Genomic DNA, 19,558 nt, shown 5'->3' with positions numbered 1-19,558 from the left:
TGGTAGGTTTAGATTAATCTCCAACAGGAAAGCCAGAATTTAGAACGCACAATAGAGCGCTGCAAATAAGAAGGAAAGACCCGCCCCAGCTGCTGGCATGAACACCTACATCCGGCGCGACAACGGTAGCATTAGCGTCTCTCCCAGCAGCGCCACCCCGTCGGTGACCTTCACGAAGTTCAAGCCCCTCAAGCATGGGCAGGCACAGGGCATTAACAATGGGTATTCAAAGTCTACGGAAAAATTCCATTGCAAAACATGAAGGTTCAGAATTTGTTCAACGGAGAAATAGAAGAAACAAAAATTGTCAAATTGTTCAATACTAAACGGTCGAATACACACTGGTAGAAAAATGGCCTTCCGTCCAGCCCCATTAGTCGCCAAAATATAGGAACCGCGACTAATGGGGTCTTTAGTCGCGGTTCGGGTGGCGAACCGCGACTAAAGACCTGGGCCCAGCGCGCTCGCTGGCCAGCTGGTGGACGGGAGGGGCTTTAGTCGCGGTTGGCCAGGCCAACCGCGACTAAAGGTCCTCAGCTCACAGCACTTAGCCATTTGGTGCCACTTCTCTTCACAAGCTTCACAAGGGGGTGTAGGTTTGCTTTTGGTTCCTCTTATGCACACAAAGTGTTTGATAAAATGCCCCAAGAGCATGAAACAAACATGATATGAAGTGTTGGAGCCACACTTGAGCTTCCTCATTTATTTTTTCCTCCTCGATCGCGGTTAGCAACTTGAACCTTTCATGTGTGTCATTGATAAAATATGCATGTGTGTAGTTCATTGTTTAATTTCTATTGTTTATAGCTAGTTAGTTTAACAAATTCATGATGGTTAATTATATATTTTATATTATAATAATGCAGATGAATCGGCAATGGATGTACGGTAACCGACTCTCCGGCGAGTTCACTACGGGTTTGAAAGATTTCCTCGTAGTGGCTAATGCGAACAAGCAGAAGGGTTTTGTTATATGTCCATGTGTTGACTGTAAGAATCAGAAGGGTTACTCTTCCTCAAGAGAAGTTCACCTGCACCTGCTTCGGCACGGTTTCATGCCAAGCTATAATTGTTGGACCAAGCATGGAGAAAGAGGGGTTATAATGGAAGAAGATGAAGAAGGGGATGATTTCATCGATGAAAACTATCTTGATCATTTCGGTGATACTTTCATGGAGGATGCTGAAGGTGAAGGGGAAGGTGAAGGGGAAGGTGAAGAAGAGGCACGTGATGAGCCCGTTGATGATCTTGGTCGGACCATTGCTGATGCACGGAGACGCTGCGAAACTGAAAAGGAGAGGGAGAATTTGGATCGCATGTTAGAGGATCACAGAAAGTCGCTGTACCCCGGATGCGATAATGGTCTGAAAAAGCTGGGCTGCACACTGGATTTGCTGAAATGGAAGGCACAGGCAGGTGTAGCTGACTCGGCATTTGAAAACTTGCTGAAAATGTTGAAGAATATGTTTCCAAAGAATAACGAGTTGCCCGCCAAAGACATACGAAGCAAAGAAGGTTGTCTGCCCTCTAGGTTTAGAGGTTCTGAAGATACATGCATGCATCAACGACTGCATCCTCTACCGCGGTGAATACGAGAATTTGAATGAATGTCCGGTATGCACTGCATTGCGTTATAAGATCAGAGGCGATGACCCTGGTGACGATGTTGAGGGCGAGAAACCCAGGAAGAGGGTTCCTGCCAAGGTGATGTGGTATGCTCCTATAATACCACGGTTGAAACGTCTGTTCAGGAACAAAGAGCATGCCAAGTTGTTGCGATGGCACAAAGAGGACCGTAAGTCGGACGGGGAGTTGAGACACCCGCAGATGGAACGCAATGGAGAAAGATCGACAGAGAGTTCAAAGATTTTGCAGCTGACGCAAGGAACATAAGATTTTGTCTAAGTACAGATGGCATGAATCCTTTTGGCGAGCAGAGCTCCAGCCATAGCACCTGGCCCGTGACTCTATGCATCTACAACCTTCCTCCTTGGTTGTGCATGAAGCGGAAGTTTATTATGATGCCAGTGCTCATCCAAGGTCCGAAGCAACCCGGCAACGACATCGATGTGTACCTAAGGCCATTAGTTGATGAACTTTTACAGCTGTGGGGCAGACCTGGTGTCCGTGTGTGGGATGAGCACAAAGAAGAGGAATTTGACCTACGAGCGTTGCTTTTCGTAACCATCAACGATTGGCCTGCTCTTAGTAACCTTTCGGGACTGTCAAATAAGGGATACAATGCATGCACGCACTGCTTACATGAGACTGAAAGTGTACATTTGCCAAATTGTAAGAAGAACGTGTACCTTGGGCATCGTCGATTTCTTCCGAAAATTCATCCAGTAAGAAAGAAAGGCAAGCATTACAACGGCAAGGCAGATCACCGGCCGAAGCCTGCGGAGCACTGCAGTGTTAGAGGTATTTGATATGGTCAAGGATTTGAAAGTCATCTTTGGAAAGGGTCCTGGCGGACAATCAGTTCCGAAGGGAGCTGACGGGCACGCAGCCATGTGGAAGAAGAAATCTATATTCTGGGAGCTAGAATATTGGAAAGTCCTAGATGTCCGCTCTGCAATCGACGTGATGCATGTTACGAAGAATATTTGCGTGAACCTCCTAAGCTTCTTGGGCGTGTATGGGAAGACAAATGATACAAAGGAAGCACGGCAGGACCAGCAACGTTTGAAAGACCCTGATGACCGGCATCCGGAATGGTTTCAAGGTCGTGCCAGCTACGCTCTGACCAAAGAAGAGAAGGTCATCTTTTTTGAATGCCTGAGCAGTATGAAGGTCCCGTCTGGATTCTCGTCCAATATAAAGGGAATAATAAACATGGCGGAGAAAAGGTTCCAAAACCTGAAGTCTCACGACTGCCACGTGATTATGACGCAGTTGCTTCCGATTGCTTTGAGGGGGCTCCTGCCGGAAAATGTTCGAGTAGCCATTGTGAAGCTATGTGCATTCCTCAATGCAATCTCTCAGAAGGTAATCAATCCAGAAGTTCTACCACGGTTACAGAACGATGTGGTCCAATGTCTTGTCAGTTTCGAGTTGGTGTTCCCGCCATCCTTCTTCAATATTATGATGCACCTCCTGGTTCACCTAGTCGAAGGGATTTCCATTCTCGGTCCTGTATTTCTACACAATATGTTCCCCTTCGAGAGGTTCATGGGAGTATTAAAGAAATATGTTCGTAACCGTGCTAGGTGATACGTCTCCGACGTATCGATAATTTCTTATGTTCCATGCCACATCATTGATGATATCTACATGTTTTATGCATACTTTATGTCATATTTATGCATTTTCCGGAACTAACCTATTGACGAGATGCCGAAGGGCCAGTTGCTATTTTCTGCTGTTTTAGGTTTCAGAAATCCTAGTAAGGAAATATTCTCGGAATCGGACGAAATCAACGCCCAGCATCTTAGGATTGCATGAAGCTTCCAGAACACCCGAGAGCCGCCAGAGAGGGGCCACAGGGGGCCCACACATGGTGGCGGCGCGGCCCAGGGGGGGCGCGCCGCCCTAGTGTCTGGTGGCCCCAGACCCCTTCTGACGCCGCCTCTTCGCCTATAAGAAGCCCCTGACCTAAGTCTTCGATACGGAAAAGCCACGGTACGAGAAACCTTCCAGAGCCGCCGCCATCGCGAAGCCAAAATCTGGGGGACAGAGTCTCTGTTCCGGCACGCCGCCGGGACGGGGAAGTGCCCCCGGAAGGCTTCTCCATCGACACCGCTGCCATCTCCACCGCCATCTTCATCACCGCTGCTGTCTCCCATGAGGAGGGAGTAGTTCTCCATCGAGGCTAAGGGGCTGTACCGGTAGCTATGTGGTTAATCTCTCTTCCTATGTACTTCAATACAATAATCTCATGAGCTGCCTTACATGATTGAGATTCATATGATGATGCTTGTAATCTAGATGTCATTATGCTAGTCAAGTGGATTTTACTTATGTGATCTCCGGAGACTCCTTGTCCCACGTGTGTAAAGGTGACATTGTGTGCACCGTGTGGGTCTCTTAGGCTATATTTCACAGAATACTTATTCATTGTTATGGATAGCATAGTGAAGTGCTTATTTATATCTCTTTATGATTGCAATGTGTTTTGTATCACAATTTATCTGTGTGCTACTCTAGTGATGTTATTAAAGTAGTCTATTCCTCCTGCACGGTGTAATGGTGACAGTGTGTGCATCGTGTAGTACTTGGCGTAGGTTATGATTGTGATCTCTTGTAGATTATGAAGTTAACTATTGCTATGATAGTATTGATGTGATTTATTCCTCCTTTCGTAGCGTGAAGGTGACAGTGTGCATGCTATGTTAGTACTTGGTTTAGTTGTGTTGATCTGTCGTGCACTCTAAGGTTATTTAAATATGAACATCGAATATTGTGGAGCTTGTTAACTCCGACATTGAGGGTTCGTGTAATCCTACACAGTTAGTGGTGTTCATCATCCAACAAGAGAGTGTAGAGTCTAGCATTTATCTATTTATTCTGTTATGTGATCAATGTTGAGAGTGTCCACTAGTGAAAGTATAATCCCCAGGCCTTGTTCCTAAATACTGCTATCGCTGCTTGTTTACTGTTCTACTGCATCTGTACTGTCCGCAATATTACCACCATCAACCACACGCCAGTCCTGGGCAGCAAAGCACTTTTCTGGCGCCGTTACTACTGCTCATACTTATTCATACCACATGTATTTCACTATCTCTTCGCCGAACTAGTGCACCTATTAGGTGTGTTGGGGACACAAGAGACTTCTTGCTTTGTGGTTGCAGGGTTGCATGAGAGGGATATCTTTGACCTCTTCCTCCCTGAGTTAGATAAACCTTGGGTGATCCACTTAAGGGAAACTTGCTGCTGTTCTACAAACCTCTGCTCTTGGAGGCCCAACACTGTCTACAAAAATAGAAGCACCCGTAGATATCAAGCACTTTTCTGGCGCCGTTGCCGGGGAGGAAAGGTAAAAGGTACTCACACTCCGGATCTCGGCTACTAACCTATTTTCCGGCGCCGTTGTAAGTACTCGAAGCTATTTCCTTTAGATCCTGCAATTGCATCTTTTTGTTTCTTGTTTTACACTAGTTAGGCATAATGAAAAACAACAAAAATATGAGAGATCTTTATGAACTTTATCTTGAATTAGGACATGATGTGTTTGAAGAGAGAATTAAAAAACCCATGGAACTTTATATGCATGCTAATGGGAATGTTATTAATATGAATGCTTTGAACACTATTGTTGCTAATGCTATGGAAAATTCTAAGCTTGGGGAAGCTGGCTTTGATGAGCATGATCTTTTTAGTCCCCCAAGCATTGAGGAGAAAATTTTCTTTGATGATACTTTGCCTCCTATTTATGATGATTATAATGATAGTAGTCTTTTGGTGCCACCTACTATGGAGGATAAATTTAATTATGATTACAATATGCCTCTTATATTTGATGATAGCTACTTTGTTGAATTTGCTCCCACTACAATTAATAGTAATGACTATGCTTATGTTAGGAGTAATGATAATTTTATGCATGAGACTCATGATAAGAATGTTTCATTTGATAGTTATATTGTTGAGTTTGCTCATGATGCTACTGGATATTATTATGAGAGAGGAAAATATGGTTGTAGAAATTTTCATGTTACTAAAACACCTCTCTATATGCTTAAAATTTTGAAGTTGAGCTTGTCTAGTTTTCCTATGCCTGTTGCATTATGCCTACATAACTTGTTTATTTACAAGATTCCTTTTCATAGGAAGCATGTTAGGCTTAAATTTGTTTTGAATTTGCCTCTTGATGCTCTCTTTTGCTTCAAATACTATTTCTTGCGACTGCATCATTAAAACTGCTGAGCCCATCTTAATGGCTATAAAGAAATAACTTCTTGGGAGATAACCCATGTGTTTATTTTGCTACAGTAATTTTGTTTTGTATTTGAGTCTTGGAAGTTGTTACTACTGTAGCAACCTCTCCTTATCTTAGTTTTGTTGCATTGTTGTTCCAAATAAAGTCTTTGATAGTAAGGTTCATACTAGATTTGGATTACTGCGCAGAAACAGATTTCTTGCTGTAACGAATCTGGGCCTAATTCTCTGTAGGTAACTCAGAAAATTATGCCAATTTACGTGAGTGATCCTCAGATATGTACGCAACTTTCATTCAATTTGATCATTTTCATTTGAGCAAGTCTGGTGCCTCAATTAAATTCGTCTTTACGAACTGTTCTGTTTTGACAGATTCTGCCTTTTATTTCGCATTGCCTATTTTGCTATGCTTGATGGATTTTTCGATTCCATTGACTTTCAGTAGGTTTGTGCAATGTACAGAAGTGTTAAGAATGATTGTGTCACCTCTGAACATGTAAATTTTGATTGTGCACTAATCCTCTAATGAGTTGTTTTGAGTTTGGTGTGGAGGAAGTTTTCAAGGGTCAAGAGAGGAGGATGATACAATGTGATCAAGAAGAGTGAAAGCTCTAAGCTTGGGGATGCCCCGGTGGTTCATCCCTACATATTTCAAGAATACTCAAGCATCTAAGCTTGGGGATGCCCAAGGCATCCCCTTCTTCATCGACAAATTATCAGGTTCCTTCTCTTGAAACTATATTTTTATTCGGTCACATCTTATGTACTTTACTTGGAGCGTCTGTGTGCTTTTGTTTTTGTTTTTATTTGAATAAATGCTTGTGTGGGAGAGAGACACGCTCCACTGGTTCATATGAACACATGTGTTCTTAGCTTTCAATTTTCATGGCGAATGTTGAAACTGCTTCGTTAATTGTTATATGGTTGGAAACGGAAAATGCTACATGTAGTAATTGCTATAATGTCTTGGATAATGTGATACTTGGCAATTGTTGTGCTCATGTTTAAGCTCTTGCATCATATACTTTGCACCTATTAATGAAGAAATACATAGAGCTTGCTAAAATTTGGTTTGCATAATTGGTCTCTCTAAGGTCTAGATAATTTCTAGTAAGAGTTTGAACAACAAGGAAGATGGTGTAGAGTCTTATAATGTTTACAATATGTCTTTTATGTGAGTTTTGCTGCACCGGTTCATCCTTGTGTTTGTTTTAAATAACCTTGATAGCCTAAGCCTTGTATCGAGAGGGAATACTTCTCATGCATCCAAAATCCTTGAGCCAACCACTATGCCATTTGTGTCCACCATACCTACCTACTACATGGTATTTCTCCGCCATTCCAAAGTAAATTGCTTGAGTGCTACCTTTAAACAATTCAAAATTTATCACCTCTGATTTGTGTCAATGTTTTATAGCTCATGAGGAAGTATGTGGTGTTTATCTTTCAATCTTGTTGGGCAACTTTCACCAATAGACTAGTGGCTTCATCCGCTTATCCAATAATTTTGCAAAAAGAGCTGGCAATGGGATTCCCAGTCCCAAATTAATTAACCTAAATAGACACTCCTCCATGGTATGTGATTGTTGGACGGCACCCGAAGGATTCGGTTAGCCATGGCTTGAGAAAGCAAAGGTGGGGAGGAGTGTCATCATAATAAAACTAAAATAAAAAGGCACTCCTTCATGGTATGAGATTGTTGGCAGGCACCCGAGGATTCGGTTAGCCATGGTTTGTGAAAGAAAGGTTGGAAGGAGTGCCACACAAAAATAAAAATAAAATGGGAGCCGCTCTTTGAAGGTTTGTCTGATAAGGGGGTTAGAGTACCCGCTACCATTCGTTGACAACAACAAACACCTCTCAAAACTTTACTTTTATGCTCTCTATATGTTTTCAAAACCAAAGCTCTAGCACAAATATAGCAATCAATGCTTCCCTCTGCGAAGGGCCTTTCTTTTACTTTTATGTTGAGTCAGTTCACCTATTTCTCTCCACCTCAAGAAGCAAACACTTGTGTGAACTGTGCATTCATTCCTACATACTTGCATATTGCACTTGTTATATTACTTTGCATTGACAGCTATCCATGAGATATACATGTTACAAGTTGAAAGCAACCGCTGAAACTTAATCTTCCTTTGTGTTGCTTCAATACCTTTACTTTGAATTATTGCTTTATGAGTTAACTCTTATGCAAGACTTATTGATGCTTGTCTTGAAAGTACTATTCATGAAAAGTCTTTGCTTTATGATTCAATTGTTTACTCATGTCATTTACCATTGCTTTGATCGCTGCATTCATTACATATGCTTACAATAGTATGATCAAGATTATGATGGCATGTCACTCCAGAAATTATCTTTGTTATCGTTTACACCTTTCAGGACGAGCAGAAACTAAGCTTGGGGATGCTGATACGTCTCCGACGTATCGATAATTTCTTATGTTCCATGCCACATTATTGATGATATCTACATGTTTTATGCATATTTTATGTCATATTTATGCATTTTTTGGAACTAACCTATTGATGAGATGCCGAAGGGCCAGTTGCTGTTTTCTGCTGTTTTTGGTTTCAGAAATCCTAGTAAGGAAATATTCTCGGAATCGGACGAAATCAACGCCCAGCATCTTAGGATTGCATGAAGCTTCCAGAACACCCGAGAGCCGCCAGAGAGGGGCCACAGGGGGCCCACACATGGTGGCGGCGTAGCCCAGGGGGGGCGCGCTGCCCTAGTGTCTGGTGGCCCTAGACCCCTTCTGACGCCGCCTCTTCGCCTATAAGAAGCCCCTGACCTAAGTCTTCGATACGGAAAAGCCACGGTACGAGAAACCTTCCAGAGCCGCCGCCATCGCGAAGCCAAGATCCGGGGGACAGAGTCTGTATTCCGGCACGCCGCCGGGACGGGGAAGTGCCCCCGGAAGGCTTCTCCATCGACAACGCTGCCATCTCCACCGCCATCTTCATCACCGCTGCAGTCTCCCATGAGGAGGGAGTAGTTCTCCATCGAGGCTAAGGGGCTGTACCGGTAGCTATGTGGTTAATCTCTCTTCCTATGTACTTCAATACAATAATCTCACGAGCTGCCTTACATGATTGAGATTCATATGATGATGCTTGTAATCTAGATGTCATTATGCTAGTCAAGTGGATTTTACTTATGTGATCTCCGGAGACTCCTTGTCCCACGTGTGTAAAGGTGACATTGTGTGCACCGTGTGGGTCTCTTAGGCTATATTTCACAGAATACTTATTCACTGTTATGGATAGCATAGTGAAGTGCTTATTTATATCTCTTTATGATTGCAATGTGTTTTGTATCACAATTTATCTGTGTGCTACTCTAGTGATGTTATTAAAGTAGTCTATTCCTCCTGCACGGTGTAATGGTGACAGTGTGTTCATCGTGTAGTACTTGGCGTAGGTTATGATTGTGATCTCTTGTAGATTATGAAGTTAACTATTGCTATGATAGTATTGATGTGATTTATTCCTCCTTTCGTAGCGTGAAGGTGACAGTGTGCATACTATATTAGTACTTGGTTTAGTTGTGTTGATCTGTCGTGCGCTCTAAGGTTATTTAAATATGAACATCGAATATTGTGGAGCTTGTTAACTCCGGCATTGAGGGTTCGTGTAATCCTACACAGTTAGTGGTGTTCATCATCCAACAAGAGAGTGTAGAGTCTAGCATTTATCTATTTATTCTGTTATGTGATCAATGTTGAGAGTGTCCACTAGTGAAAGTATAATCCCTAGGCCTTGTTCCTAAATACTACTATCGCTGCTTGTTTACTGTTCTACTGCATCTGTACTGTCCGCAATATTACCACCATCAACCACACGCCAGTCCTGGGCAGCAAAGCACTTTTCTGGCGCCGTTACTACTGCTCATACTTATTCATACCACCTGTATTTCACTATCTCTTCGCCGAACTAGTGCACCTATTAGGTGTGTTGGGGACACAAGAGACTTCTTGCTTTGTGGTTGCAGGGTTGCATGAGAGGGATATATTTGACCTCTTCCTCCCTGAGTTCGATAAACCTTGGGTGATCCACTTAAGGGAAACTTGCTGCTATTCTACAAACCTCTGCTCTTGGAGGCCCAACACTGTCTACAAGAATAGAAGCACCCGTAGACATCACTAGGCCAGAAGGAAGCATCGCCAAGGGCTATGGAAATGAGGAGGTAATTGAGTTTTGTGTTGACTTTGTTCCTGACCTTAAGCCGATTGGTCTTCCTCGATCGCGGCACGAGGGGAGACTAAGTGGAAAAGGCACGATCGGAAGGAAATCAACGATATGTATGGACGGCCATTCTATGACTGAAGCATACCACACAGTTCTGACCAATTCCAGCTTGGTGGCTCCGTACTTTGAGAAACACAAGAATATTTTACGCTTGGACAACCCGGGGAAGCCTGAATCCTGGATTAGGAAGGCCCACATGGAGACTTTCAGCAGTTGGTTGAGAAAACATTTAATGAATGACAATGATGTTGTAGATCAGCTGTACATGTTGGCCAAGACACCATCTTCGACTATAACGACTTTCCAAGGGTACGAGATAAATGGGAATACATTTTACACGACCGCCCAAGATAAAAAGAGCACCAACCAAAACAGTGGTGTCCGCTTTGATGCAGCAACCGAGAATGGGCAAAAGGTCACATATTATGGTTACATAGAGGAGATATGAGAACTTGACTATGGACCCTCCTTTAAGGTCCCTTTGTTCCGGTGCAAATGGTTCAAGCTAACAGGAGGTGGGGTAAAGGTGGACCAGCAATACGGAATGACAATGGTGGATTTCAACAATTTTGGTTACCTTGACGAACCATTCGTCCTAGCGAAAGATGTCGCTCAGGTTTTCTATGTGAAGGACATGAGTAGCAAACCGAGGAAACGGAAAGATAAGAAAACGATCAGTACATCATGCGATGATCCAAAGCGCCACATTGTTCTTTCAGGGAAAAGAAACATCGTGGGAGTGGAGGACAAGACAGACATGTCAGAAGATTATAATATGTTTGCTGAAATTCCGCCCTTCAAAGTGAACACCGACCCAAGCATTAAGTTAAATGATGAGGATGCTCCATGGATACGGCACAATCGTAAGCAAGCAGGGACACAAGGGAAGAAATGATGTGTAATAATTTATTGTACCAAACTTTGTTGAATGGATCATGTGAATTATATTACCCGTGATGTGTTTGGTGTCCATTTTTGAATGATTCGAGATACCACTGATGATACATGAAATTTGGAGTGATTTAGTCATACTCCTGCCTAGGCGTATAATATGCATACTCGTAGTCTTCATAGCCGCCGCCGTTGTACTGGTAGTCGTCGCCTTCTAAGTTGCCGTCGTCGTCGTCGCTGTCTTGTCGTCGGCTGTCGTCGGGCGGCGCTCGTGGCTCGAATCGAGGGTAGCGCAGGCGGGGATATCGCCGGCCGTGATGTAGTCCATGACGCTCTGTAGAGTCCGGCCGTACCACCATAGCCGACGGCCGGCCTCGTGGAAGTTCCCAGGAGGCAGACCGTCCTCCTCATACCTGGCGAGCGCCCTCTCACGCCGATTGATGAAGAAGGCGTCCCAAGTATGCTGGTTATCGGGATGCCAGCGGGGATTCATCCGCTGCTCCGGCGTGAGGTCGAGGTAGTAGTGGTTCGTGATGGCCGCCCGGCGCGCAGTACCCTGAGGGATGGGAGGGACCGGCACGCCGCCGGTGCTTAGGCTCCAGCCGGCGGGGACGCGGTAGCCCGGTGGGCAAGGGTAGTTCGAGGCGCAAAGCTCCTCCACCTGCTGGTAGGTTAGAGTGGGTGCGGTGGAAGCCATGAGAGAGTGATGAGAGATTGTAGAGATGTGATAATGCTGGCCAAGCCGGGCTACATATATGTAGTGAAAAATAGCGGGAAAAATGGGAGCGGGAAGACAGGAGGCGGGAAGAAAGTGGCGGGAAGAAAGAGGCGGGAAGAAAGTGGCGGGAAGAAAGTGGCGGAAATAAAGAGGCGGGAAGAAAGAGGCGGGAAGACAGGGAAGAAATGGCGGGAAGAAGAGGAATCCAGAGCTGGTCATCTAATCTTTAGTCCCGGCTGGTGGGTGCAACCGTGACTAAAGGTGGTTTTTGTGTCATCTATGAAAACTATCGGTGGGATAAGGATGTTTGGGTAAGCTTTAGTCCCGGCTGGAGGGTGCAACCGTGACTAAAGCTGTCGGCAGGATAAGAACGCGTGGGTGGACGCACTGCTCGATGAGAGACAGAGGCGGGAAGACAGAGGCGTGAAGAAATGGCGGGAAGACATAGGCGGGAAAGAACTGGCGGGAAGACATGCCGGGGAGAACTTGTGGGAAGACAGAGGTGGCCGGGAAGAACTGGCGGGGAAGCGGGGGCAGGAAGACAGTTGAGGGAAGAAATTGGATTTTTCTGATTTTTTGATATATTATTTGTATTTTTAAGATTTTGAATTGAATTAGTTTTATTTTTCTGAATTTTTTGATATATTATTTATATTTTTAAGATTTTGAATTGAATTAGTTTTATTTTTCTGAATTTTTTGATATATTATTTGAATTTTTAAGATTTTGAATTGAATTAGTTTTATTTTTCTGAATTTTTTGATATATTATTTGTATTTTAAGATTTTGAAATGAATTAGTTTTATTTTTCTGAATTTTTTGATATATTATTGGTATTTTTAAGATTTTGAATTGAATTAGTTTTATTTTTCTGAATTTTTTGATATATTTTTTGAATTTTTTAGATTTTTAAATGAACTAGTTTTATTTTTCTTTACTTTTTGATATATTATTTGTATTTTTCAGATTTTGAAATGAATTAGTTTTATTTTTATGAATTTATTGATATATTATATGTACTTTTCACATTTTGAAAAAGAAAAAAATTCGAAAAATACCTTTAGTCGCGGTTGGCCTCGCCAACCGCGACTAAAGGGTATTTTCCGCGGGAAACTTAAACCCGGCGAAAAATACCCTTTTGGCGGGTGTGGGGTCACCAACCGCGACTAAAGGTACCCCTTTAGTCGCGGTTGGGGTCCCCAACCGCGACCAAAGGTCGCCCAGTATAAAACTGCGCGCCCGAACCGCCGCTGCCCCATTCTCTTCTTCTCCGATCGATCCGCGCGCGAAGGAACTGCAGGGGACGCCGTCAGGCTGCTCGATCGCCGACCGCCGCCCTCGCCGCCCTCGCCGACCGCCGCCCTCGCCGATCGCCGCCGCGCGCTCGCCTCGACGCCGTCGCCACACGCACGCGCCGGCCACCGTACGTTCTCGACACGCTCCCCCGCCGGCGTACGTGTGCTCGATCTTTTCGTCCCCGTCGTCTTCCCCGCCGGCGCCGGCGCCGCCGCGCGCGCGCCACACACACAGGGGGAGAGGGAGGCCGGCGGCCGGCCGGGGGCGCGCGCCACACACGCACAGTAGCTAGGGCGGCGCCCGGCGGCGCCCCGGCCCCTCCATCTCTCCCATTATTATTTTTAATTAACAAAAAAATTAACTTCATAAAAACTTTAATTAACTTAACAAAAAAAATTGAACTTCACGGAAACAAAATTTGAACTTCACAAAATTTAAATTAACAAGAAATAACTTAACAAAATTTAACAAAAATAGCTTAACAAAAGTTTGTCAAATACATGAACTAAATTTTCGAAATAACAAAAATAACTTAACAAAAGTTTGTCAAAATAACTTAACAAAAGTTTGTCACTTTTAAAAGAACTCAAAATTTGACTTAAAAATTCGTCACTTTTAAAATAACTTAACACAAGTTTGTCACTTTTAAAATAACAAAAATAACTTAACCACCGCGCGTATACGGAGGGGGCAGCGCTCATCGCCCCCTCCGTATACGCGCGGTGTTTTTTTTGGGATCGAGAGGGGGCGGCGAGGGTTATGTGTCCTCGGCACCGCCACCGCCCTTTCGCCACCGCCACCGGTCTCTCGGTCACGCGGTCACTGCGTCCCCCCTCTCGCCTCCCTCGTCGCCCTCTCTCTTTATATGTAGAAGAGATGTGATAATGCATATACACAATTAATTTGTTTTTACTACATGTTTTCAGGACTGACATATGGCGGACGATAGAGCTGACCCGTTATGGCCAACTATGATCCGGACGCTGAAGAACATATAATGGGCCTCATAAACGGCGATATTCTTTATGTGCCGACCGATCAAGATGAAGAAGAGTTCTCTTCTTATCTGAACCTTGACGGTGAAGATGAAGGCCGTTGATACGTCTCCGACGTATCGATAATTTCTTGTGTTCCATGCCACATTATTGATAATATCTACATATTTTATGCACAATTTATGTCATATTCGTGCATTTTCTGGAACTAACCTATTAACAAGATGCCGAAGTGCCAGTTGCTGTTTTCTGCTGTTTTTGGTTTCAGAAATCCTAGTAACGAAATATTCTCGGAATTGGACGAAATCAACGCCCAGGGTCCTATTTTGCCACGAAGCTTCCAGAAGACCGAAGAGGAGACGAAGTGGGGCCACGAGGCGGCCAAACCATAGGGCGGCGCGGCCTGGCCCTTGGCCGCGCCGACCTGTGGTGTGGGGCCCTCGTGTGGCCCCCTGACCTGCCCTTCCGCCTACTTAAAGCCTCCGTCGCGAAACCCCCAGTACCGAGAGCCACGATACGGAAAACCTTCCAGAGACGCCGCCGCCGCCAATCCCATCTCGGGGGATTCAGGAGATCGCCTCCGGCACCCTGCCGGAGAGGGGAATCATCTCCCGGAGGACTCTACGCCGCCATGGTCGCCTCCGGAGTGATGAGTGAGTAGTCTACCCCTGGACTATGGGTCCATAGCAGTAGCTAGATGGTTGTCTTCTCCCCATTGTGCTTAATTGTCGGGTCTTGTGAGCTGCCGAACATGATCAAGATCATCTATCTGTAATTCTATATGTTGCGTTTGTTGGGATCCGATGAATAGAGAATACTATGTTATGTTGATTATCAAAGTTATGTCTATGTGTTGTTTATGATCTTGCATGCTCTCCGTTATTAGTAGATGCTCTGGCCAAGTTGATGCTAGTAACTCCAAGAGGGAGTATTTATGCTCGATAGTGGGTTCATGTCTCCGTGAATCTGGAGGAATGACAAGAACCTCTAAGATTATGGATGCGCTGTTGCCACTAGGGATAAAACATTGGTGCTATGTTCGAGGATGTAGTTACTGATTACATTACGCGCAATACTTAATGCAATTGTCTGTTGTTAGCAACTTAATACTGGAGGGGGTTCGGATGATAACCTGAAGGTGGACTTTTTAGGCATAGATGCATGCTGGATAGCGGTCTATGTACTTTGTCGTAATGCCCAATTAAATCTCACAATACTCATCATAATATGTATGTGCATGGTCATGCCCTCTCTATTTGTCAATTGCCCAACTGTAATTTGTTCACCCAACATGCTGTTTATCTTATGGGAGAGACACCTCTAGTGAACTGTGGACCCCGGTCCAATTCTCTTTACTGAAATACAATCTACTGCAATCGTTTCTCTGTTTTCTGCAAACAATCATCTTCCACACAATACGGTTAATCCTTTGTTACAGCAAGCCGGTGAGATTGACAACCTCACTGTTTCGTTGGGGCAAAGTACTTTGGTTGTGTTGTGCAGGTTCCACGTTGGCGCCGGAATCTCTGGTGTTGCGCCGCACTACATCCCGCCGCCATCAACCTTCAACGTGCTTCTTGACTCCTACTGGTTCGATTAAACCTTGGTTTCTTACTGAGGGAAACTTGCCGCTGTGCGCATCACACCTTCCTCTTGGGGTTCCCAACGGACGTGTCAACTACACGCATCAAGCAAATTTCTGGCGCCGTTGCCGGGGAGATCAAGACACGCTGCAAGGGGAGTCTCCACTTCCCAATCTCTTTACTTTGTTTTTGTCTTGCTTAGTTTTATTTACTACTTTGTTTGCTGCACTAAATCAAAATACAAAAAAATTAGTTGCTAGTTTTACTTTATTTGCTATCTCGTTTGCTATATCAAAAACACAAAAAAATTAGTTACTCGCATTTACTTTATTATTATGCCTAGTCCCGTAGTTGTTACTCTATCACCTGAGGAATCAATCTTCACTTTTAAACAAGGAGGTGAAGAGAATTTTAAAGAAGCATGGTCTAGAATTTTTGATTCTTATAGTAAAACTGAACCTAAAATGACCTTGAGTTTGCTTCTTAGTAATTTCTATTTTGGGCTTATTCTTCGCTATAGATATGCCTTAGATGCTGTAGTGGAAGGAGATTTCCTTCATTGTGATGGGGATCAAGCTTTTAATGCTATAAGGAAATTGATTACATCATTTAGCTCCGATAATAATTTTGATCCATCTCATGCTAGCATGCATAATAGATTAAACACTATTGAAACAAATATATCCTGTTTAAAAGAAGTGTATAACCAAATTCGCGAATACTATGATTATGTTCCATTAAGTTTCGAACCTTCAATGTGGGTGCCTACCATTAAAGCTACTATTGGTGGTGAAACTTTTCTTGCTCGTTGTGATATTATGTCTGAGTTTTGCCTTATGCCTGAAAGTATTTATGAATCTTTGACACTTTGGAAACTTACTGAAGGGGGAGAAGAAATAACTCTTACGGATAACTCTGTTGTAATACCTAAGGGTATAGCTGAAGGTGTTTTCACAACCTTTCTTGGAAGGACGGTATCCACTGATTATCTCGTTATTGAATGTGTAGGGGCAGGACAAATCACGCTTGGAAGATCCCTGCTGAAACTCATGGGAGCAGTCATAGATGTTGGGAAAGGCACTCTAAATTTTACCTCTACACCTGGATGCGGTCATGTATTCCCTAGACCAAAGAGTAGGAATAAGAGTAAGAAAGGTAAGAGCAACACCCCTGGTAAGAATGCCAATGCATCACCTCTTGATAATACTTGATACACACTTTCTGCGCCTAGCTGAAAGGCGTTAAAGAAAAGCACTTATGGGAGACAACCCATGGTTTTTACTACAGTACTTTGTTTTTATTTTGTGTCTTGGAAGTTGTTTACTACTGTAGCAACCTCTCTTTATCTTAGTTTTGTGTTTTGTTGTGCCTAGTAAAGTCGTTGATAGTAAAGTTCATACTAGATTTGGATTACTGCGCAGAAACAGATTTCTTTGCTGTCACGAATCTGGGCTGTTTTCTCTGTAGGTAACTCAGAAAATTATGCCAATTTACGTGAGTAATCCTCAGATATGTACGCAACTTTCATTCAATTTGAGCATTTTCATTTGAGCAAGTCTGGTGCCTCGATAAAATTCGTCAATACGAACTGTTCTGTTTTGATAGATTCTGCCTTTTATTTCACATTGCCAGTTTTGTTATGTTCGATGGATATTTCGATCCCATTGACTTTCAGTAGCTTTGTGCAATGTCCAGAAGTGTTAAGAATGATTATATCACCTCTGAACATGTATATTTTGATTGTGCACTAACCCTCTAATGAGTTGTTCTAAGTTTGGTGTGGAGGAAGTTTTCAAGGATCAAGAGAGGGAGATGATACAACATGATCAAGGAGAGTGAAAGCTCTAAGCTTGGGGATGCCCCGGTGGTTCACCCCTGCATATATCAAGAAGACTCAAGCGTCTAAGCTTGGGGATGCCCAAGGCATCCCCTTCTTCATCGACAACATTATCAGGTTCCTCCCCTGAAACTATATTTTTATTCCATCACATCTTATGTGCTTTTCTTGGAGCGTCGGTTTGTTTTTGTTTTTGTTTTGTTTGAATAAAATGGATCCTAGCATTCACTTTGTGGGAGAGAGACACGCTCCGCTGTAGCATATGGACAAGTATGTCCTTAGGCTTTACTCATAATATTCATGGCGAAGTTTCTTCTTCGTTAAATTGTTATATGGTTGGAATTGGAAAATGATACATGTAGTAATTGCTATAATGTCTTGGATAATGTGATACTTGGCAATTGTTGTGCTCATGTTTAAGCTCTTGCATCATATACTTTGCACCCATTAATGAAGAAATACATATAGCATGCTAAAATTTGGTTTGCATAATTGGTCTCTCTAAAGTCTAGATAATTTCTAGTATTGAGTTTGAACAACAAGGAAGACGGTGTAGATTCTTATAATGTTTACAATATGTCTTTTATGTGAGTTTTGCTGCACCGGTTCATCCTTGTGTTTGTTTCAAATAACCTTGCTAGCCTAAACCTTGTATCCAGAGGGAATACTTCTCATGCATCCAAAATCCTTGAGCCAACCACTATGCCATTTGTGTCCACCATATCTACCTACTACATGGTATTTCTCCGCCATTCCAAAGTAAATTGCTTGAGTGCTACCTTTAAAATTCCATCATTCACCTTTGCAATATATAGCTCATGGGACAAATAGCTTAAAAACTATTGTGGTATTGAATATGTACTTATGCACTTTATCTCTTATTAAGTTGCTTGTTGTGCGATAACCATGTTTCTGGGGACGCCATCAACTATTCTTTGTTGAATATCATGTGAGTTGCTATGCATGTTCGTCTTGTCTGAAGTAAGAGCGATCTACCACCTTATGGTTAGAGCGTGCATATTGTTAGAGAAGAACATTGGGCCGCTAACTAAAGCCATGATCCATGGTGGAAGTTTCAGTTTTGGACAAATATCCTCAATCTCATATGAGAAAATTAATTGTTGTTACATGCTTATGCATAAAAGAGGAGTCCATTATCTATTGTCTATGTTGTCCCGGTATGGATGTCTAAGTTGAGAATAATCAATAGAGAGAAATCCGATGCGAGCTTTCTCCTTAGACCTTTGTACAGGCGGCATAGAGGTACCCCTTTGTGACACTTGGTTAAAACATGTGCATTGCGATGATCCCGGTAGTCCAAGCTAATTAGGACAAGGTGCGGGCACTATTAGTATACTATGCATGAGGCTTGCAACTTGTAAGATATAATTTACATGATACATATGCTTTATTACTACCGTTGACAAAATTGTTTCATGTTTTCAAAATCAAAGCTCTAGCACAAATATAGCAATCGATGCTTTTCCTCTATGGAGGACCATTATTTTTACTTTTATGTTGAGTCAGTTCACCTATTTCTCTCCACCTCAAGAAGCAAACACTTGTGTGAACTGTGCATTGATTCCTACATACTTGCATATTGCACTTATTATATTACTCTATGTTGACAATATCCATGAGATATACATGTTACAAGTTGAAAGCAACCACTGAAACTTAATCTTCCTTTGTGTTGCTTCAATGCTTTTACTATGAATTATTGCTTTATGAGTTAACTCTTATGCAAGACTTATTGATGCTTGTCTTGAAGTACTATTCGTGAAAAGTCTTTGCTATATGATTCACTTGTTTACTCATGTCATATACATTGTTTTGATCGCTGCATTCATTACATATGTTTACAAATAGTATGATCAAGATTATGATGGCATGTCACTCCAGAAATTATCTTTGTTATCGTTTTACCTGCTCGGGACGAGCAGAACTAAGCTTGGGGATGCTGATACGTCTCCGATGTATCGATAATTTCTTGTGTTCCATGCCACATTATTGATAATATCTACATGTTTTATGCACACTTTATGTCATATTCGTGCATTTTCTGGAACTAACCTATTAACAAGATGCCGAAGTGCCGCTTCTTT

This window comes from Lolium perenne, chromosome 2, assembly GCF_019359855.2.
Source record: "Lolium perenne isolate Kyuss_39 chromosome 2, Kyuss_2.0, whole genome shotgun sequence".
In the NCBI taxonomy this organism is placed as follows: domain Eukaryota; kingdom Viridiplantae; phylum Streptophyta; class Magnoliopsida; order Poales; family Poaceae; genus Lolium; species Lolium perenne.
The sequence above is the reverse complement of the archived record's forward strand: the minus strand, read 5'-3'. Positions refer to the sequence as shown.